The following is a 22490-nucleotide window of genomic DNA, read 5'->3' as shown; positions in this document are numbered from 1 at the left end:
GGGATGGTACTTTCCTCCACAAACACCCCAGAAATCCTCCTGGACCTCCAGACTACAACTTTTTCTATAAAAGAAAGAAACAAGACTTCCAGTCCCCAGGAAACAAACTGATGTTTTTGAGGCCAATCTTCCTTCACAAATAGGAGCACAGACAGCTATGAGAATATACTCACCTGCCCATACTATGAACCTAGTTCTTGGGGACTTTTCTTTCCATATGGGAAAAATGCTGACTTGCCACAGGTACCTCTTGGAAGACTCACTCATTCACACGCTACCATCCTTGTCCTCCCCCCCACTCCCCACCACACCCTATGGCGTACGCATGCACAGGTCCCAGAAGGGAAACAACTAAAATAAATTAATCTTCAGGTTTTAGATACATTTCCATACTTTTTCATATTAGCATTGAGTCATCCTTAATATTATTTTCCCTCCATTATGTCAGTGACTTCTTCATAGCTGTGAAAAAAAGAACGGTAGACACTGGTGTGACCTCTCAAATTATTTTAGATTTGGAACTGAAAAGAGAATCAGATGTGTGTCCAGCTGGCTGGTTGAAAGCCAGTAGACCAGCATATACTTTCCATGCAAGGCTGTCTCATAAATCTGTTCTATCTGAAACTGACTCTGTCCTTCATCAGACTCCATTCCAGCCAAAACCACGAGGAGGAGGGAGCGAGCTGACACGGAGTACCAGGGGCTCTTCGCATGCTATATTTGCACAGATGTGCATGATTACACAACTCTTTGGCTCAAATAAAGGGGAGACTGAGTAACCGAAAGTGGAATACAGGTGGTCTTCTGCTCAAGCAGCCCCATATAGTTGCACTGGGTATCTCTGTCTTTCTGTCAGCAGAAGATTTCTCCTTAGTTGGCTCTTGAGGAGGTGCTAAATCCCAGAAAATCCTTTATGAGATTTATCAGTTGGATGCAAACCTTGGTCTAATGGGAGAGAATAGGTGCAGTGATAAAGCACTCAGAGCTGGAAAAGACAGCTGTGGCAAGAAAGCTGTATAACACACCATTTACGATGCAGAAAGCAGACACAGAATGATCTAGGAAGAGTTGCCACAGACTATATTTATTTTTGCTTTCCTGACTGACCCACAGGGATGATGTAGTCAGTGCTGAGTGGAAAGTGAGCAAGCATAGGCCTAAAATTTATTCTCTGAGGACTGATCAGTGGGGGAGGTGAGTCTGAGTGCTGATGACTTCAGCTAGAAGATCTCTCCAGGGTTTTGGAGCTTCTAGGCTGGCAGACTTGAATTTCTATCCCAGCCTTGGTCTTAAATCTTTTCTGTGCAATCTGAGACTATTCATGATGTGCAAAAGCAGAAGGCTTGTATCTGTCAGAGAGGTCCCTTCTGAAGGCCAGGGAGAACTCTGTGCATTGTAAAAAAATGTCAAGACATAATTTTACTGTAGGCCTTTAGCACGTTCTGGAAAACAATGTAAAAAGATGTGCTGTGATAAGAAACTAAGAGAAGTTTTGGAGCTAGCATGAGGACTGAATCGGTTATGAACTCTGCAGCTGGTCTGCAGTATGCTGACCTTCAAGTTGAAGAAATGTAAACTTATTGCATGGAGTAACATGAAAGACTGAATTGACCACAAACTCAATGGGGAGGGTAACTTGCTCTGTTTGACAGGCTAAGATTGAAGTTTGAACTCTTGAGCTGTTTGGAGGGCATTGGCATCAGTATAGTCAAAATTAGACTGGACAAAGTTACAACATGTGGAGCCAAAGTTGTCAGAGCGGAAGCAATTTATTATCCTAAGACTTCAATGAAGAGTCACTTTTTTGTAATGTTAAAAGACCCAGAACACAACACAGCAAAACAAAACCCCAACAGTATCTGAGCAATATTTTGCCAGAACTTGTATGTAGGGGAGGCAGGATCGAAGCTTACAGGAAATGTGAGAGTCTGAGGGGGAGGAAAGGGTGCAGTTGTCAATAGCAGTGAAGAAAAGTAAAAGGAGAGAGGATTTGTAAGGGGAGGAGAGAGGTTCAAATAAGATGAGCGTCAGCTGGCAGCAGACAGTCCAAAAGCAGTGTGTCAGGAAGACAGCTATGTACTGAAATGGGGAAGGGGATGGAAACCATGGGGTTTATTAGCATTCCGTTCCTTGGGGAAACAGCTTGGAAGGATAAAAAGACATCGGTGAAAGTGGAACTTCTTACTGTGACTGTGGCAAGGCTCATGAAAAGACATGTGGGAAGAGTATTGCCCCTTAGCTCAGGGGAAAAAAGACGTTGGGGGAATCTTTATGCTTCTTCAAACTGGGATATAACCTAAAGATGGTATATAGCTGTGCTTGAAAGTTTGCCCATGTAATAGGAAAGGCATGTCCTTTTTGGAAACTTGAAATTTTTTCACAGCTCAGAAAATCTTACAGCACTCCCCAGTTGCAGTGCAGTACTATCTCACTGGCAGGCAAGGTGGAAACTCTGCAACCACTTTTGAACAGAAAGCTTTGCTTTTCGCTGTGCCTCTGTTACTGCACTTGGATCAAGTCTGAGAACACGGAGATAATTTCCCTAGCCGATAAATGGGCTGTAAAATGAGGTTTACTCAATACTCCCATGCTTTGGAGTAGGGCTCTCTCCGACTCCTGGGCCTGTCTTTGGCTCCCTTTCACGGGAGATGCAGCACCACAAAACCCTGCACCTCAGCTGTGTAGCCAGATGGTAAGACAACAGGAAACTGTGAGATGGGAATGGGAAATGCTATTAGCTTGGTGAGCAGATATGCTTTCAGTGCTTTGGTGGTGAGATGAGGTACTGTCATTTGTAACCATTCATGGCTTCTCACACCTCTTTGGTGACCTGAAGTGGAGACTCAAGGAAGCTCATTTACTTAATGGTGCCATTATCAAAATATCTATTTATTTCCTCTAGTCTTTTTTATATCATGAACTATGTCATTCTAGGGACAGGTGACTTGTTAAAGAAGACAGAAGAATTATGCTGTCGTGTTAAACTATGTAACCTAACTGAGAGGTGCTTCTGATCACTGACCATTATTAATTGAGCCAGTTTTAATCCCAACAAAGCATATAATCAGACCAGAGTGTCTTCCGTGTGGACAGTTCAGGCAGACACATTAGAAAAATAACACCAGTAATAACAGAAGAATTTAGCCTACAGTGCAAAACAGAGTCAGAGCTGGGAACATGCTGAAACCTATAACATAATATGTAAATGTCAGCACATAGTTGGAGTGGAAATGATTATAAAAAGAATACACAGTGGAATAATTGTAATGTAAAGCCTTGAGGCAATCCTTCCTATTTCAAGCATTCAGGAGGAAAATGACTGCTGGATTTTCATCTTGCGTATCTGAAATCAAAGTGTTCAGGCAGTGACATAATTACTTTCTAATTATTTCAATCAATCAGTAAAATGTTTGGTTTTTTTTTTAATGGAGATGTGTAATTGATAAAAGCATTGTTCTTTCCTTTTTTTAAGTTCAATGACAATCTGTGCAAAGATGGTTCAGAAATCGAAGCACTTGTACAGACCTTCTGGTCAGCGGTCCCAGAGCAGTTTGCAAGTACTAAAGAATTAAGCTGTACAAATGGCAAGCATTATGGTTTTATCCCTGCTTTAGGGGTAAGGGAATTAAATGCCAAAAAACATGGTTTTGACCCTCGGTTTGGCTCTGGCTAGAACCCGCCTGGTTCTGGCTCCTGTACCCAGCCCCACTGGTACCTGTGGGTCTGCGGTGCTGCCTGCGTGCATCTGTAGACAGGCGCGAGGAGCAGGACACTCGCATTACGGTTTCACAGAAAGCCCCTGTCAGGATTGTAACAGCACCTGGGTCGAAGTCCCTGTCCTCTGCTTTCACTGCAAAACCATCCTCATCCTCTCTTAATATAAACATCTAGGTGCTGTTGAATCTAAGTGGAAACCTCCCTGGCAGAGAACTGTGCTTAGCAGCCTTCCTGAAATCCTCCGAAGACTGTAGAGAGCTGTCAGCACGAGAACCCCTGCGGACCCTCAGGGCAAGGGGCAAATACGGCTCAAGAGGGCTGCCGGCACAGAGCTCTCACGGGGCCCCGCTGGGCACCCCTCCATGGAGAGGGGCTTTGGCTGGGAAGGTGCAGGCCCAAGCTGAGAATGAGCCTTTCTGCTGTTGTCCCTGCCAAGAGCGTTTTCATGCTCCTCTTCCTTGCTCTCGGCGGCACAGGTGGGGTACTGCTGGGGCGTGCAGTGGGCTCACGTGGGTGTGGGCTGCGGTGGTACCGTGGGATGCTGCAGGGCTCTGTGTCACGGCAGCGACAGTTCTTGCGTTTCCTGCAGGGGAAGGATGTGCCGGGCACAACCTTCTTGTCAAGCTGGTGTCCTGTTACTGAAACTACTGCTGAAAAAGTTCAGAGCGTTCTGAAAATGCAAATATTTGGGATTTTTTTTTTTCTTTTTCATGACCATGTAAATTGCTGTATCAAAAAATGCTGGAGTCAGATATATAAAACAGAGCCACACATTAGTGCAGGGTGATGAAAGATCTCTATGAAAATGTAGCGGTAGGAAATCTATTTAACATAATCATTAGGCAGTTACTGTATAACCAGAAATGTGTATCTTAAATTAAAAGAATGAAAACAATCAGTGAAAATCCTTCTAATTTTCATACTGGCTAGCACAATGACCCTCCCTCTTACTTATAAATAAGGATATTCATTTCTATTAATTAAAAAGGTTTTTTTTTCTAGTCTGTTCTTTTAATAATCTTTGTTTCCTTGGAAGCAATATAACTTACAGGGTGTGAGAAAGCCTAACCATACCTTCATTGTCATTAGGGGAAAGAGCTTGCAAAATAAAATTATGATGGGAAAAAATGGAAGTTTTGCAGTTCCTTTTGTGTTTGTTTGGAAATCCCATGTCCTAATCTATTTTAGACATCTTTTTTTTTTTTTTTTTAAAGGGGATAAATAATGCACTTAAAGCAATTTAATTTTCTCCATTAATGATAGAGAGATTCAAAATGTCTGGCTTACATAGACATCCTAACTTCTACATTAATCTCATTTGTGAGGTCTTCCCTTGGAAAATTCAGATAATTCTTAAAGGATGAAAACTTCTGCTAAAATTATGGTCTACTACATAAACTAATAATAAGAGATGCTATTTTTAAGTTACTTTCATCCTACTTTCACCATTTCAAAAAACCAGACTAAGGTTACCCAATCGTACTGTTTGTCTGTCTCCCAACCGTATACCTTCTAATCCCATTGGCTGAGTTCCGTCAAATTTGATAGAGAACTAAATACTAAGTTCTTACAAGTTCCATAAAAAAATCAGCAGCTGGATGAGGAAGAGAAACCCTGACAGGGCTCCCGCCGGGGAAGCAGTCTGCCAGACAGTACAGTTATAGCTTCCTTTTGCCAGCACATCTTGTATCTTGTGCTCAGCTGTGGGCTAAACAAACTTAGGCAGGAGAAAGAAAGGAGAGCTGCAGATGCTCTGTTGGAGCAGTGCTGGGAAAAAGCAGGGTTTTCAGAGGAGACCTGTGGCATAGGAAGAAACTGAGCATGTTATAGGAAGTTAAACTTACATAAAGAGAGAAAAATGGGACGTTCTGCAGGAAGGTGCTTGGGAGTATTGTGGTTGCAGGCAGCAGGGGCTATGGCAATTACCAAAGGGTATTATTCTGGAGAGTTGTAGGGAACATGACAGGGAAAGTTAGGATATTGAGTTAGAGACTCATTCCTGTCAAACAATTGTGTCTTTTCAAATTCTCTTCTGAGACTGCAATAATGAAGCAATAATGAGTCTTGCAGCAACTCAAACCACTGTCAAACATGTCCCTTACAAAGGTGGTGGCATCATCAGCCATGCCCCTTTATTAAGTCTCTAACCCTTCTTGAAGTCACTTTTAGTTTTTTTCCAAGTCAACATTAATGTGAGACATTTCCAGGCAAACACTCCATTTGGGAAAGGTAGCCCAAGGCACACAACCCCCCAGGATGCCCTTTGCTGCTGCCTGTGGGGCAGCGAGCAGTGCCAGACAGCAGTCTTCATGGTGGATTTAGCTGAATTCTGTGTTCAAATGAAAGGCTGTGGGAGATTATACTCACAGGATATAAGTAAGAATAAAACTAAAGGAATATTGCAGGAAATATTGTAATTTCATTTTCAATTTAATTGTTAGATATTTTAACTCTTTCATTTTTTTATTTGAATATCCATTTCAGCAAAGGATAGAAACTTTCCTTGACCTGGGGAGGATGAAGATATCATTATGGCTATATCACTTCTCTTCCTCTCAGCTGCACAACAAGACTGAGTTTTAAGTAAGCTTAGATTTTCTATCTGAATACCTGGGATGAGAGTACTTTCAGAAATTAGAAGGGGACAAGGAGTCAAACCAAAATAAATATTGTGAGACACTAGATAGCCTAATGGACTGTCTGTTGACAAATTCATCTGTTGATGAATGATGGATGGATGAATAGATAGGCAAGGAGATAGGAAAGAATGTAATGATTTCAAAAATTAATTTCTTAATTATAATTGTATGGATGTAAATAATTAGCTGTCATAAATGTTCCATTCTTTTCTACTTTCCTGGAGTAGACAGACAAAAATTCAGTATTTAAAAAAAGACAGTTCCAACAGATGTGGATAAACTGGTTTGGTCTGAGAAGGTTTTACTAATTTTACACCTCCCCAGTGTCCCCACCACAGGAAATCTCATGTGGATAATCTCATCTAAAGATACTGAAATGACTTGATAGTATGTTAAAAGGTGGGTTAAGTGCAATTTCCAGTTTAAAGAGCAATGTTATTCTGACCCATGTTGAAATACCACAAATGTATTTAATAGCTTCAAAATCCATGAGCATTTATAACGGAAGAAGAAATTACATTCTGTGTTACTGGAGGATCCAGGTCCCCAGGGCTGGTATAAATCAGAAAAGAAGCAGAAGCATCAAGCAAAGTTTTCTTAGTTTATGTCATTTAAAATTTTAATCCACAGGCTTTTATGTTAATAGACTGTATGGCTTATCATTTTATGTATTCCTGTATTTTTTCCAGAAGTGTTTATGCCTTTTCCTTAACAGAGACAAATGTAGGAGGAACAGGAAAAATCCTGAAAACGGGAAAAATTCCAGTGAAGACATTCCAATCAGTTCATAAGTTCAATGAGAAGTTTAAAAATGCAGTTTTGCCTTTGAAACATAATAGCACTAATTCAGTCTTGAAATGCGTGGGTGAGACCGCCGCTGTAGAAGAGCGTGAGGATAGAGCCTGTGCGTTGCTGAGTGATCTTCTGTTTGTTGCTACCCCTCACGCGCCTCTGCGGCGGCCCCTGCGGAGATCAAGGCCAATCCGTTGGGTAGGAGCATCACTACCAACATCCAAGTACAGCCAAGCAGGCCCTCTCTCTCCACAGACAGGCAAAGGCGCCTTCCAACTGGCAGAAGTGTAAGTAAGTCACAAATCAAGCAAGGGTGCGTGTTTTCTCATGCTAGAGAGTCAGATTGTTAGTCCAGAAAGAAATGTCAGGAGAAGGATCACTAACGTTCTCCTACCAAGGGGAAGAAAAGGGAAGCATTAAAAAAAAATAGAAAATAAAAGAATGCATGGTCCAAGAACTATTAAAGCAGCAAAAGCAAAGAGAAAGAACTCAGAAACAAGCGGTAAGATAGCACAGGGAGTGAAATGCAGAAGAAAAATATAAAGAAAAGCAATCATGCTATAGAGATGCGGAAGATGAGATGATCAGATTACCAGCCTTTTCTGAGGATGACTCTTGCCCCCCAGAGCGTGCTTGCTCTGGCAGTTGAGCCCTCCAGATAATGTTGTCTAGTTGCATTTTGAGCATAAGCTGTTTGAAAAGAATTATCATAAGGTATGTAGCTATACATGTTGATGATGTATGGTGGAAAGTCATAGGCGAGTAATGGTCTTACCATAGGATATAAATAATTAGAGAAACATTAGTATAAAATTCCTTTGTGGTTATACATCACGTGCATGTGATTACCAAACGAACAAATCGTACATCAGCATACATCAAAGCATGAGTTAATAATTTTCCCTTTCTTGAAAAAAATTGTAAAAATGTAGAAAACAGATGCTCAAAGAGAGCCTTAGAGAGGGATCTTGGTGTCAGAATATACATCATATACAGTCAAAAAAGAGAAGGAGAAAATCAGCTCAAAATATAAACAAATGATGTAAACCTAGAGAACGTAGTATGTGAAAGATATTGAGGACAGATGACTAGTGCTCTATCTGCAAATAGTAACAATTTTATGTTCATACTACTGATACAGAGAAGTAAATGACAATGTCTATTACAGCTAAATGGATATTAGAAAGGAATTTACACACAAATAGTTTTGAAACTCTTCTTTTGCTGACAACAGTGGTGGTTTCACTTTTCTCATCTTATTTTAAGAGTGGTTTAGTTCTCAGGCAAAAGGCTATCAGATATCCCTAAAGGAATCCCCTTTAGTGCCAGATATTTACTGCTTATGAATAACAGGATAGATTTCATCCAGCTGGGTCTCCTGAAGGAGTATTTGTCACCAGACTTCTCGGTCCTGCAGCTCAGTGATGGAGCTATAAAAAAGCCTACGAAGGCTTGCAAAAGCTCATATGTCTTCATATGTGTGACAATAATCTTAGGAGCATCCCGGCAGATCTGCCCACTGCCCTCGTGGAGCTGGGGCTAGGCAGCGGCAGCACCCACAGTGTAGCAGAGCGGGCTTGGACTCAGTGCAGGAACCTGGCGGCACTGAGCCTCCACAGTAGCAGGTTAACCCACCCTTCCCCAAAGCGGCGTTTCCCTCCCTAACATCTTTGCACATAATGAAGATGAACTTCAATCGACTGCGGAGCATTCATTCCCACAGTTCTCCCCCTCGCCCTTGAGGAATTACATTTAGCAGCCAGCAAAATAACAGTAATTCCTACTGATGTCTTCAGTGAGCTGTCAGAGCTAGAAAAGCTTGATCTCAGTCATAATCAAATTACAGTCATAATCAAATTACTGAGAAGGGGATTAAGAAGGCAGCTTTTAATAACATGATTAAACTGGAAGACCTGAACTTGGCAGAGGATTTGCTCACCAAAGTACCTCAGCGTTTGCCCTCATCTCCAAAAGAGCTCAGGCTCGACAAAAACCTAATGTTTTTAGTGAGGAAAGAGGCATTTCTGAAACTAGAAAATCTCACTCAGATTGGTCTCTAAAATAATAAAATGTTCCGTATAGCATGGAACATTTAAGGGCCTGCATGGTCTCTTTCCCTTAGATTTAAGTCATAACAAGTTATCAGAAATTCATCGCCAACTTCCTATCACATTACAGTCTCTTTTTCTCTTCAATACTCATATTCAGTCTATGCCAAGGGACTCTTTCTCTGGCAGTCATAATGTTGAGAGCCATCTTCTTTTTGCATGGTTAGTGAATAACCAGATAAACCTTGATAATGTTGATGTGTGTGGACTTAGATGCCTGTAAGGCTATCATGAAGTCCACTTTTATTAAAAATATGTTAAAAAGGCAAGGGAGAGCATGCAGAGGCATCAGAGTGGAATTTTCTTTAGGTAGAAAGGATGGATAGATGTTACCTTTTGACCTCTGCTGATCCAATAATAAACAGTTTAAATAAATAAAGTTAATCACAGTCACAAGAGTTGGAGAACACCAGATTTATTTTAAAGTATTTAGCAATAGGGTTTTTAAAAATCTCTATATTCAGAGTCTCCTTGAGCTAACTAAAGTGAAAATACCTTGATCTTTTAATTGCGCAGTGAAGTAAGACCTCCATCATGTTTACAGTCCATGTTATGCAATTGACAGTTTGCATATTTGCCATTAAAAGATGTCCTGTTTTTTTAAAAAATCCTAAACATGTCAAAAGGGGAATTCCCAGCATACCCAGACTGAAAGTCACTGTTAAGTTCAGTACTGTAGTATGTCATTGCAGGGATTCATCAGATTTTTTTATTGCTGTATATTTTCTAAGTAACGTTGCAGCTTTTCCGCTACAAAAATCCACTGCCGGTTATAGTAGGAAATATTCCAGACCTCTCCTGCGTACATTTAGTGCTTACAAAAATTTAGATATATTTTTAGGTATTAGTTTCATATTAATTTTACACACACAACAATTTCAACATATATGTGTTCTCTCTGATTCTGTAGTCATTTGGGGTGCCAGTAGAGATGTAGCCTCCAGCCTCAAGGCACTTGAACAAGGGCACTGCACAGGGGCACCTGAATTTAAAACATAATTGCCTTTAGCTCTTACTGCAGCCAACGGAAACAGGTCAGTACTTAAAACCTGATCACCTTCTAGAAGTCCCTGGAGTCAGTGAAGGTGAACATGGGCTCAGGTGTCTACGAAACAGGGAAGCAATCCTTGTCTGATCCACATCTCAGCTATGAGGTGGATATAAAGTCTTCCCCCCCGTATGCTAATTCACTCCAATGGCTGTTGCTGCAAACTGTGTTCCCAGTGCATCCCTGCTGCAGGGGTAGGTACAGAAAAGAGCTGAAAAGAGATTTCCAACCTGTGTGTCCAATATTTACTCCTCAACCTCATCAAGGGTTCCTGTTGTAGGGCTGTCCTCCATGGTGGTAGGGCAGGCAGGCTCCTGTATGCCTCCCCCGACAGCTCTAGTGCCACCTAACTGGTCCAACTGCCAACTGAAGTACCTTCAGCTCTGTTGATACAGAGGATGTATTTCTTCCATTTTGGGGGAAAAACCCCACAAACCCTCTACTTTTAAAATTGCCTTCAGCAGTTTTAATGTTTTAAGCAAATGGGAAAATTAGGGAGGGCAGAAACTGCAAACCGGAGCTCTTCCAGGGTCTGGATGCTCCGAGGGAGTCAGGCTGTGCTGTGCTTCATGCAACAGCTCTAGGATTGCAGAGCAGGAGAGGAGAAAAATGTAACCTGCATCAGCCTGATAATGAGCTTAGTTCTGCAACTTCCAGGTGTGCGCTGGGCATGCAAATAAAATGAAACCTCATCACCTGGACTTCGGAGCTGAATGGAAACAGACAATGCAGAAATAGCAGCCTTAAAGCATGAAATTATCATTTTTGGGGGAAGCAACAACAACAAAAACCCCAACAAAAAACAACTCCCCACCTGCAAAACCCCAAATTCTTTCCTTCTTGGGGTGAATGAGAATTGCAGACACCATAGCCAAACCATGGAGTTTCACCAACCTTGTGACAGAAATGCACATGCTTAACATCACAGTTCACTGACAGTACTGATTAGCAGCAGGGGGATGTTTTACTATCTGTTAAGAATTGCACTGTTTGCCATTAATCAATGACAAGCCCTTTTAAACATGCTCTGTGCATGTCTGCACAAGATATAGGACAGAGCATCAGTCCTGGAAAGAATTAGATATGCGGATAGACCTAAATGGCTAGCTGGAGATTTACCTGTCTAAAGGGAAAGCTGGTGGAAAAAAAGAGGCAGCTTTTGGGCTGTAATTTAACAGCCCGTATGGAATGTGGCTCCCCCACAGTTCTTCCCATCGGTTGTAATTCAGTTTCTCTTGCAGTCCGGAGGCAGGTCGAATTCTCAGGTGCAGCCGACACAGCTTTTAGCTGCATCTTTGGATACAGGCAGCAGAATGGTATTGCATAGCTTCCCTTGGCTTTCTTAGGGCCTACTCTGCTACAATTTTATTTCTTTTTGGACCATTACTAATTAAAAGGAAATGGCACAGATTCTCCTTTCCATCGCATCCATGGGAAGGGATGAGGGGCTTACTCACCAGGTTTTCTGAAGGAAAAGCTTCGGACCTTACCGTGTTCCATGTTTATAATGATTGGGAATACTGGGAGGCCAGTATTCATTTGACCTTCCCCATGAAAGCACCATGCAAGGAACTTTCAGCGGCCCCCCCGGGCAGAAGAGCTGAAAAACAGCCAACATAAGCTATTTTGCTAGCAAGCTGCAGGATTTGGGGGAAGATAGGTAGCACGCTGGAGGCAAGTCATATGCACTGCCAAAGTCTATATTTTCGTGGGAACCCAGAGCCAAGAGAGCAGAAGCAGCATGCTGTTAAGGCTGGTGTGACCAGCTCAGCTTCTTCACCCCATATCCGAGGAAGGATCGCCCTGTGGTTAAAATGGGCAGAGCTGCCTCTCCCATACATTACTGGGGGTGGGAAATTCTGCTTTCTTTTGTTTTGTTTGTTTGTCCTCCTCCTCTTCTTTGAATGTTTGAAAAGGGTGATTTCTCTTTGCGTGCATGGTACTGGAGATTTAATGTGCAAGAGAAGGGAAATTGAATCTTCCTTCCCAAACAGCAGGTGGTGGTGCTGGGTTACACAGAGCACTGGAAAACTGCTTTCAGATGTTGATTCGTTGTTGAATAACAGGCTGGAAATGGATGCTGAGCAAACTCTTCTCCTTTTTTTTTTCCTCCTTATTGGAGGGTCACTTAATGTTTACCCCTTTTCAGTAGGTAGTTTAACAAATGTTTGAAAGTGTGTTTTAAAAATAAATCCTGCTAAAATAAATACTCTGGAGTTTGGGGTAAATATAGCTCACAGTATAAGATGTTATTAATTCTCTAAAAATCTTGCAAGTTGTCTGTCATATTTTTGTGAAAACTGGTAAAGAAGTTTTGTGTGTCTTAACTTCTGGAATAGTTTGATTACATTTTTCATTCACTTTCCAGACTAGTGTTGGGGGGTATGTGTTTGTTCTTCTCCATTGTTCAAGAAGATCTTTTCTTTTTTTTCTTCTTAATACAGTTCAATTTTACTTTTCCCCTTGGGAATTAGAAACGCTGTGCAGTGTTGCTTATTTGTCAATGACTGTTTCATATCGTTTGCAATACTGATCCCCCCAATATGAAACCTTTTGCTAATTAAATATTATGCAGAATAAACCAAGTTCTAAATGAGCTTTCATTATATTTTTCTGTTACTTCTGACTGATAGGTGCCATTACCTTTCTCATCAGTACCATTATCTGAAATTATCATTGGAACATGAATGTTGTAACCAGTTAACATTGTATCATTTTGAAACCATGCCTGGAGTATCACAGTAACCCACACATCAAGTGAGTAAACTTGCAGTAGCAAACCCACACTTGCAGTAACCCACACGGCAAGTGAACAGCTTCACTGTTTTTTTCCCCACAAACTGCACAGGCTTCACCCCAACATATTTTTTTGGAAACCTGTTTGAATAAGATTTAGACTGGGTTTATGATTTAAGGGTTTTGGGGTTTTTTTGGTTTAGTTTGGTTTTTTTCTGTCCTGGAGCAATAGTTAAATAAATATTGCAGTGGCTACAACAGCTGTCCCAGTTACAAAACAATTGTGCTTCAATAGCCTATTAAAGTATATATGTGACTTTATTCAGACCTTTTGTATTTCCAAAAATTCCCTCTTGCCTGGGCAAAAGATAGCTAGGATGCATATGCCAGCGCTGGGCTTACATAAAACCCTTGATGATTAAAAAAGCGTACAGAGGGAAACACCTCTGCAGTGGCGTATTGGCCCTCAGCTACTCCTATACAGTATGGCACAGGACTGAGGCAAACAGGAAACACAGATCCCATTTTGTACGATTTTGACAGACTCATTCCCCATGTTGGACTGCAAATTCCTTCTGCTATGTCTCTGTTTAGAATATGACTGCAAATACAATAATCCAATATTTTATATAGTTTTGGCTTACCCATACAAAATAGTGTCATGCACAAAGTAACCAGAGAAAGCGGTTTTGTCAACAGCGTAAGCTAACCCCAACTTTCCCTGGGCTCAGTCATTCAAACAATTTCATTATTGCTTTGCCAAGAGGTTAGAGAAATAGTTAGCAGAGGCTCCTGCGTAGTAGAGGCATGTTTGCAAGCATTATGGGCAGGAAGGATGATCTTGTGACTCAGGCCCTGGAGTGTCCCAGATGTACCACAGATTTCTCACACAGACTACTTAATCTTCTGGGGCCATATGTTCAGCTGGTATAAATCAGCACAGCTCCAATAAAGTCAGCTCAGCTTTCCAGATTTTCTGCAGCTGAGGTTTCTGACCCCTTGCAGATCAGTTGCCCATCTGTAAGGCAGAGATATTAACACTTCCCTGCCTCATACACTGCAAAAGGATCAGCTCATTAAAATTCATTTGCCACTCATGTAACACAGTTTGAGAAGCTGTAGCAATGTCCTTGCAGACAAAGAAGCTTGGCACCCCAAGTAGGTCTTAAAAAGATTTGCTACAGATATAACTTTTTTGCTAAGAAGGGGTTGATTAGGACTTTGTATCCAAAAGAAAAAAATCCCCAAACCTCCAGAACTTGTCAATTGCTCATCATTCAAAGGAGGAAGCAATTGTAATGTAGTGGTTCTGCCTAAAATGAGTGCTGCTGAGCATGGATCTCAACAGGAGGAGCAACTCAAGGTGGGCTGAAACAGGGGAGAATTTTAGCAAAAGGCAGCGCTCCTGCAAGGCTGCTTTGGTTCCTCGCTTTACCCATTTGGTTTGGGTTGGGCTCCTCCAGTGTTTTATGTTGGCAGAGCCCTTTTTAATATTAAGTAATGCAAAGGAAACTTGGTGTCTTTTTGCAGCAGTTACTGAGCAATTAAGGGCTCAATTCTTCAAGGGATTGTAAGCCTGTGGGTGGTCTCATTGATTGTGGGACTGCTTGTGTGTTTAAAACTGGGCATGCGCTTCTGTATCTTTTTCAGCTGGGCCCTCCTAGAACTGCTGCTGAGATTTCCATTTTAGAGTCACTTTACAGTCTCTAAAATTATTACTGGAACTGCCGCCTCCTCTGGGCATCGCACACACCGGCAGTCTGCCTCTGTCTTCTGACTGATTCAATGCCACAACACTGAGGCATAGAATCATGGCAATGTTTCAATTAAATCACACTGTACTGCACATTTCCCAGTATTTATCATTTAACTACTTCATTCATTCCAGACTATGGAAAGAAATATTGAGATCGACTTCCTTTAAAAATGGTTATTTCACATCAGCCAGGACAAAGGCATGAAAATATGCATGCATTTGAGTAAAACAAATGATCTGACAAATCTTCCCTCAAAGAAGCTAAATGTAGCTAAACAGAATTCCTATGTGGTAAGTGTATTACAGGGCTTTAAATCAGAGCACATGGAATAGGCTGAGCTGTAAGCAAAGAGAAAGCTTTGGTTACATATGTTCAGCTGGTAATGTGTGCTTTTATGCTTTCCAGTGTCCTGCTGGGGTTCTAAGAAAATATTTACAAGATGCAAATAAAATGTAAATGAAATCATGTTTCCATGAAGAAAAATGAATGAACAACATCCATGCAGCTCATGCAGTTTTACATACTGCACCAATGTTGCCTTATGATCCTCTAGGACCTTTCTTTGCACAGAAAGCCGATTACCTGAAACATACTACTGCTTCTTCTTCCTTTTTTTTTTTTAAACAGACATTCTGTTCAAGATTATCTTGCCTTGCAACACATGCCGTTAGATTTTATCTCTTCATCACCTAAACAAACCCTGGTTTCTGAGAATGCTTTCCATTTCCACAGGTGTTTCTTATCAGTTCCACATTTTCTTCTGACAACATGAAAAAAAAAAAAATCATATGTCTCTGCTTAGTAGCTGTTGCCTGACGCAACACTAAAGCTTTTCTGAATGCAGAAATGTGTTGTGTGGCTGCTGTAATATCTCTATACCCCAAGGGTCTGCTGCTGCTTTCTTTTTTACAGCTACAAAGAGTCACATGCTTGGCCCTCAGCACAGGGGAAAATTTGATTCAGAGTTAGAGAGGAAAGATGTGACCTATTTAAAACAGTGAAAAAAATTGCAGTTATTAGGTATTGTACCTCATTATCTTGCCAACACAATTATTTATTTACAACATGCTGGGCTGTGGATTATCAGTGCTCCTATTCCTGTTACTCCTATGTGGAAGCACATGTTGTACAAAGGTAATAAACCAGGTCTCACAGCAGCCACATGGACCCGCTGGTACTTTTCTTGGTTGAAGCTTTGCTTTCCTACATCAGTACCTGTCCTTCACCTTTTGGCACCTCAAATCTGCTCCTTCTGTCCTCCCTCCTAGAAAATAAAAAGATCAATTCGTACAAGAGAATTGATATGTTCTGGGTTCTGAGACAGCAACTGCAGCGAAGCACACAAGTACCACTAGTGTGTGAATTTGATCCAGCTTGTTTTACATTTTTAAAATGTAGAAATCTGAAAACAGTGCCAGGAGTATGCAAGCCTTCAAATGACTTATATGGTATATTCATATCTCCATCTTACATAAGCTATCATGAAAACATGAACTTACAGAAAATAGACATCCACAAAGCACCTGCAATTCCTAGTGTCATTTTGAATCTTTGATATGTACTTAAGGTACTTATTAAAATACATGTCATTTATATAAATGAACCCAGACAGTGACAAATGCGTTGTAATAATTTTGGAGTAATATGTATAATTAGATAGGAAGCTTTTCAGGGGAAACATTGTGTTTTACTGCTGATTATAGTTACCTAGGAGGCTTCGGTCTTAACAGGTGCCCTCATCTGCTATACCTTTTGAAATAAATCATCATTCTCATCACTCTCCTGCAATCTAAGTCAGAGAAACAGTGTTCTCTGACGAGCATTTCTGCAGCGCTCGCAGGGTCCAGGCAGTTGTGCACAGCTGGGCAGTGTGCTGGCATTAGCTGGCTGCCCTCCCCGGCCCCCGGCCACCCAGTGCCTTCCTGCCCGGCAACGTGGCCAGTGGAGCCCGAGCAGCACAGCCCTCTGGAGGCTGCAGTGCTGGTAGGATTAACAAAAGTTCACATCATTGCGCTGAAGAGGCTTCTGGAGCCAAGTACAGGCTTTTCAGAGATATTACGCAACTTCTAGAGATATTTTTTTTTAGAAAAAAAATGATATTTTTTATAAATGTACGTGAAACTAAAATTCTTGCAGTGGCAAGAACAGGGGGAACAATAGAGGAAGCAGCAGGCTGGTGTTCAGCTGAGTCATGCGGATTGCCAGGCTTCAACATAACTAACAAGCTTTATGAGTACAGCTGGGTTCTGTACATTTGCACTGTGAGCCTTGCAAACAAGTTTGTGTAGCCATCCAAAAGGATGGCTCATGTGAACAAACCACATCGTTTAAAACACAAGAAGCACATTGTTTCATCAGTTGTACTTTCTTTGTCCACGTATTAGTGTAATAGTCTTTTAATATATTCTGATAAACAGAACAAAACTTTTCTCCCCTCCTCTCCCCACTGAAGATGACTGGTGAGAGAGAATATCTGACTTCAACAGCTCTGTTTAGTTCTCCATTTCATGCTGGTACTATTTTAAAGGTAAAGTAGGAGGGTAGCATCATAGATTTACCCTCCTGGTCAGGTGTTGTCTAAGCCCCTCGTGACCAGTGAAGGAATAGTCCTGAAGGCCTGAACCAAAGTCTTATAACACAAAGCGTTACGAGTGTCCGAGCTCTAGCGGTGCCAGCGAAGGGAGATGACATTCAATGCATGCCTCTGCCTGCCTGGCAGGGCCATAAGGGTGCAAAGCCAGAGGAAGCCCACCTCCACCATAGCTTTGCGTCTCCAGGGTAGCATAAGGCACTCAGAGTACAGCTGACCCTGCTGCCTCTTTCTTCATTCATACCATTACCAGGTGCGAACACGGAGCTCAGCTAGAGTTTCTGCTTTAATCTCTGTACAAGCGTGTTACGCAGGACCTCCTGCGTGCGCTGTCAGTCAGAAAGGAGGGAGATGTGAGATGTTGTATACAGATGATCTGAACTCTCAGCTTTCGCACCAGCAGGGATCCGCAGAAGGGGCTGCAGGTTTGCAGGTGTGGGACCTGATCAGAGGCTGGTTCAATTTTAGGGACTGGCCTTCAGCACAGGGCACACAGAGGAAGAAGGGCAGTGAAAGACCCCATTTGCAATGGCATTTTAGCTGCTGGTGGCAGCCTGGGTCTCCCCACTTTGCAGCACATCAGGAAAACTTCCATGTCATCCTGCGGCAGCAGCATCAGTCCCTCAGACTGCAACGCTTCCTTCAAACGTGTTTTGTTTGCTTGTTCCCCTTACAAAAACACTTCTTTTCCAGAGCTTGTTTTTACATCTGTGGAAACCAGGCACAGACACTCACTCGCGGACTTCAGGAGAGGCTCGCTGCTGAATAACCCGTACTTACAGCGCACGCTGCAATGGCCCAGATAAACAACGGGAGCATTTTGCTGTGCGAGAGGAGTTATGAAATTTGCCGGTGCTGCTGTATCCCATCCGTAAGTGAGGTGGCGCTTGTGCAGTCCCCTTCCCTCCCTCTCCCTGTCGCGGAGCCAGGGGAGCCAGGCGGACCCACGGGCTGAGCTCGCTGCTCCTCGCTGCTCCGCACCGGCCCCAGCTCCCGGCCAGCGCCAGCGAGGACGGCCAAGAGCCGAGCAGCCCTTCGCCAGCTTACGTGGCTCTGGGAAATGGAAAGTCCTGTTTACTTTTTGGCTGCGATGGGGCTTTCACATTTCTAATGAGACAAATTTCTCCCTGTGCCTTGCTTTAACTTGCTTGGTAAGTCTGAATGGGCATGTTTTTAATCCTAAAAATAAACAATTAAAGAAAGCTAAACAAACAGAAGGGAGAGAAAGAGCTCCTTCCTGTTCTCACAGCTAATCTCTGCAAAATTTAAACATGCTTATCAGCCAGCTGTGCTTCGTTATTATCTTTTGCTTCCATCTTTTGTCCCAGTCTGCAGCGGATGCAGGCCGTCTGGTTTGTGTCATCCAGCAGTTTGCACTGACTGGTTCTGATAAAGGAGCCATCAGCTTCTTGGAGGAAAAAAAGGTAGAAGGCTTGGAAAAGAGTAAATGTGATAACAAAAAGCCTGCTGCAGAGAGCAGAGAAGTCATGAAACACATCCTCACTTTGGCACCAAGGAGCAAGGGATATTCCCACCTAGGTGAGCGAGACCAATGCCTTACATGTTTGCTCAGGTATTAATCCTGTCATTACATTAAAAAGGGATGTACTGGGATATGCAAGGATCTCAGAGCCTGCCCACATCTGGTTACACTGTTCATGCTAAAGTGTTTCAAGTTTCAATGGAGAAACGAAATCCCGAACAAGTGATTGAGCGCTCTTTCTACCACCCCAGCAGACTGAAGGGACTGTGTGGCTGGTGGTGGCCCTTGGTGATTCATGCTTCGATCGATGAAGGGAGAGCAGGATCCTGGGCAGGGATGCGTGGGGAAAATGGCTCTTGTCCACATCTCCAGCAGCCTTTGGGTAGGGACTGGGTGACGGTCATGCTCAGGCTGGGAGGGGGCTGTGTGCTGAATATTCTTGGCTGCTGCAAAAAGCAGAATATAGCAACTGTGCAAGTGCTCTAACTTATGGTGTGGTCCTACCAGGAATGTGAGGAGATGCAAAGGCGTGCTACAGGCACTTTTGCCCTGCTCCATCGTTGCCTCTTCCCCTGCCCTGCACACATGTGCACTGAGTCTGCTGTACCATATTGCCTGGGAGAGAAAGCAGTCGCACACTTAAGCAGACCTTTGGTTTTCAGAGAACAAAATGAAAGTTGATAAAATGTCATAAAAGAGTTGTGTGACCACGTGGAGCTCCTGCCCGCTCAGGACTAAGGCATGGATGCAGGGTGGAGTAGGCAAAGTCTCTTTTGGAGGGGGACACACAGCCCATTTAGTCTGATCTCCTGCTCGACCGGAATTTAGGGGGAGAGGGCGGGATGGCAGGGGGAGCCCACCCCTTTCCATAGACACATGGGTGCTTTCCAGTTTTAGTGTGTGAGGCAGCAGCTCGCAGAGCCACCGGCCCAGCCCCGCGCAGGACAGCTCCAGCCACGAAGGGGCGGTGTTGGGGCTCGCAAAGGCACCGGTGGTGCTGGCAGCAAATTTGGGGGACTCCTGGGGGAAAATAGGCAGACCAGCTCTGAATTTCTCAAGCCGCAGGGCAGTTCACAGGCATGCTGAAGGTTTCATGTGTGCTAGCCCAGGTTTTAGCAAACTCAGGCCAGTTTGTGGCTTTGAACGGAAAAGCCACACTCAGGTTTGCTGCTGCAGAAGTGTCTGAAGATGGAGTGGGGAGGGGGTCCTTTTTTGTTTCTTGTTTTTTAACCTAGATTATTCCCTGTGCATTTCAGGGTTAAACAAAATCATATCTCGAAATGAAATGGAGAGGGGGAAGAGAGAACATGGATGTTGATCAAAAGAGGAGAGAACGCTTGCTTAAAACCCAGGGCCACACAACTGTGGTGTCCCAAGGAATGCCAAGGTTTCCCAGCCTGTCGCAGCATCTATTTCAATGAATGTGGGGGAGCACAGGCGGCTGGGGGGCTGGTGGCCAGGAGCAGTCTGTCTCTAGCTCAGAGGCTGCTGGACCATGAGCACCGGGAAGTGGTCACCACGTGCTGGTTCTGCGGGGCACTGGGCAGGGAGCTGTGGCGGTCCTCCCCATCGCCGCATCCCCGGCATCCTCCCCAGCTGCCTGGTGTCCAGGTTGGCAGTCTAGGAGTCAGGTCAAAAATTAAAACTATTGGTATCTAAGCTATACACTTTACTCTTGCAGGTAGGGCTCTCAAGCCAGTGTCAGAAAGCTCTTAAGTGGATTTGAAGTGTGTTTTTTTCCCTTCTGTGGCTTTGTAGAAGAATTCTACAGGGCTACAGCTGTCCAGTTTTACCAGCACTGTACCTTCTCATATCAACAGCCTTCCATGTATTTTATAGTAGGCTCTGTAGTCACCATATGCCACAGAAACGTTGTTGACTGCTTGCAACATTCAAAGCTAGACTGTATTCATCATCCTATTCTAGTAAGACCTGCAGAATGGAAAGCTCACACAAAGTCTTACAAAAGTGCACTGTTTTGAAACATGTCTTACCGCTGCTTTGGATAGAAAGGGATCGTTAATATACCACATAGCAGGGACTGGAAAGAATTGTGCATGAAATGACAGAGGAAGGTTTCTGATAAATTACTGCCCATGTTATAACTTCATGAGATAAATATGATGCTTTTTTATATACTCTTTCTTTGAAATGTTCCATGCATTCAGCTTTGGAGAGCTTGTAAACTACCACTTTATTCATTAGTTTCCAGATGAAATAAAATTAAAAAAAAAAAAAAAAAAAAGACTCTGTAATTAAACATTCAGTTTTACAAATCCTCCACAACATATCAAACCCCTATTTTCATCGTACTGCCAGAAAAGTCGAAACACAAGCTTGTCCTCTCACCCTGCATGAGCAGCTCTGTTCTCTTGTAACAGCTGTTAGCAGAAGCTGAGGGGCAGTCATGTTTATCTTAAGAAGGATTTTTGGCAGGGCTTGCTCCTGAAGTTTGGGTTCAAATATTCCTCTGTCTCAAAAAGAGTATCTGGTTGGGGGGAAGGACTGGCTGAGTGGAAGTGAGTGAATTTGATGAAAACTGGTGAACCCCTCTCAGGGACTACTGCAAGGTAAAACTCTGGGTAGCTGGGAAGTTAACCGAAATTAGAGACCCAATGACAAAAGGAGTAGCTGCTGAAGAACAGGGCTTTTGGAAAGGTGTGTTGTGCAGCAGTCTGTTGTGCAGAAGGAGAGATCTCTTTACTGGTCACCTGATGATGTTGGGAAAGTTCAAAGATCAGAACGGGTAGGGATAGACATCCCTCGCTGTCTTATGTTATAGGTCCATCTGTCTGATTCAAAGTCCACTGAAATAGTTGGAGAAAATATATGCTCATACTGCCTTTGTCCATGATCTTAGCATGGGGAGGTTTGAAAAGTCACGTCTTACTGCTGTCTACAGACATGCGAACACTGTTCATGGTAGCCAAAGTGAGAAGCTGCCTACATTTCTTTCCTTCTAAGCCCAGCATCAGTAACCTGCACTTTCTCAAGAAAAGGAAATTAAATAGATGTTATTTGCTTATGCCTCCCCTGGATAACAGTCTCATCTTTATCTGGAAGAGAAGGCACAAAACAAAAAGAAGAAAACATGAGAAAGAGCACAAGAAGAAAAAATGTTGCTGGAGGTGCTAAGTGGCCTGGTGGGGTGGCATGCTGAGACAGGCTGAGAGGAGTCTAGAGAGGGAAAGGGTGCTGTAAATGAAATCCACCATTACTGAGAAGGCTCTGCTGTTGCCTTTGATCAAAGTAGTAAACAAATACACCCAGACCTGCAGATGAACATTTCTTGATGGTGTGCTGGCCTCAGGAGCACATTCCCTGCTTCCTCAGCTGCCTGCAGGGTTAGAGCAGGATGTTTCCTGAGGAGCAGCCCCAGACATTCCTGTGGGGAAACTGAAATGCAGAGAGTTCTCCCTGCTGCACTCAACATTGCTGCTCAGCTGGGTCGACCAGGGATCTGCACCAAAAGGAAAGGGCTTTTTCAGGAAAGGTGGTGGATTAGCCAGCAGGCAGAGACAAACCTCTGTTCTGTAGCTGCCAAGGGTGCCCAAAACCTTCACAAGCCAGACAGTGAAATGCATTGCTGCAGCCAATTGTTTGAAGATCTAGCAAAAAAG

General features: G+C 43.0%; 1 long non-coding RNA gene across 4 annotated transcripts; it reads left to right on the top strand.

The window, feature by feature from the left end:
- The first annotated feature begins 7211 nt into the window (after nucleotides 1-7211).
- LOC140661196 (uncharacterized) lies at nucleotides 7212-21611 on the top strand. 4 transcript variants are annotated; one of them, XR_012045681.1, is made up of 4 exons: nucleotides 7212-7435; nucleotides 18081-18258; nucleotides 18716-18926; nucleotides 20127-21611. It is a non-coding gene; the product is annotated as an uncharacterized lncRNA (long non-coding RNA). The 4 variants fall into 4 exon arrangements; XR_012045671.1 differs by lacking the exon at nucleotides 7212-7435 and adding an exon at nucleotides 17654-17820; XR_012045665.1 differs by lacking the exon at nucleotides 7212-7435 and having other exon boundaries at nucleotides 17771-18258.
- Nucleotides 21612-22490: the final 879 nt, after the last annotated feature.

Source organism: Ciconia boyciana, chromosome 1 (genome assembly GCF_034638445.1).
Source record: "Ciconia boyciana chromosome 1, ASM3463844v1, whole genome shotgun sequence".
In the NCBI taxonomy this organism is placed as follows: Eukaryota; Metazoa; Chordata; class Aves; order Ciconiiformes; family Ciconiidae; genus Ciconia; species Ciconia boyciana.
Note: the sequence above shows the minus strand (reverse complement) of the source record. Positions and strands in the feature narration are given on the sequence as shown.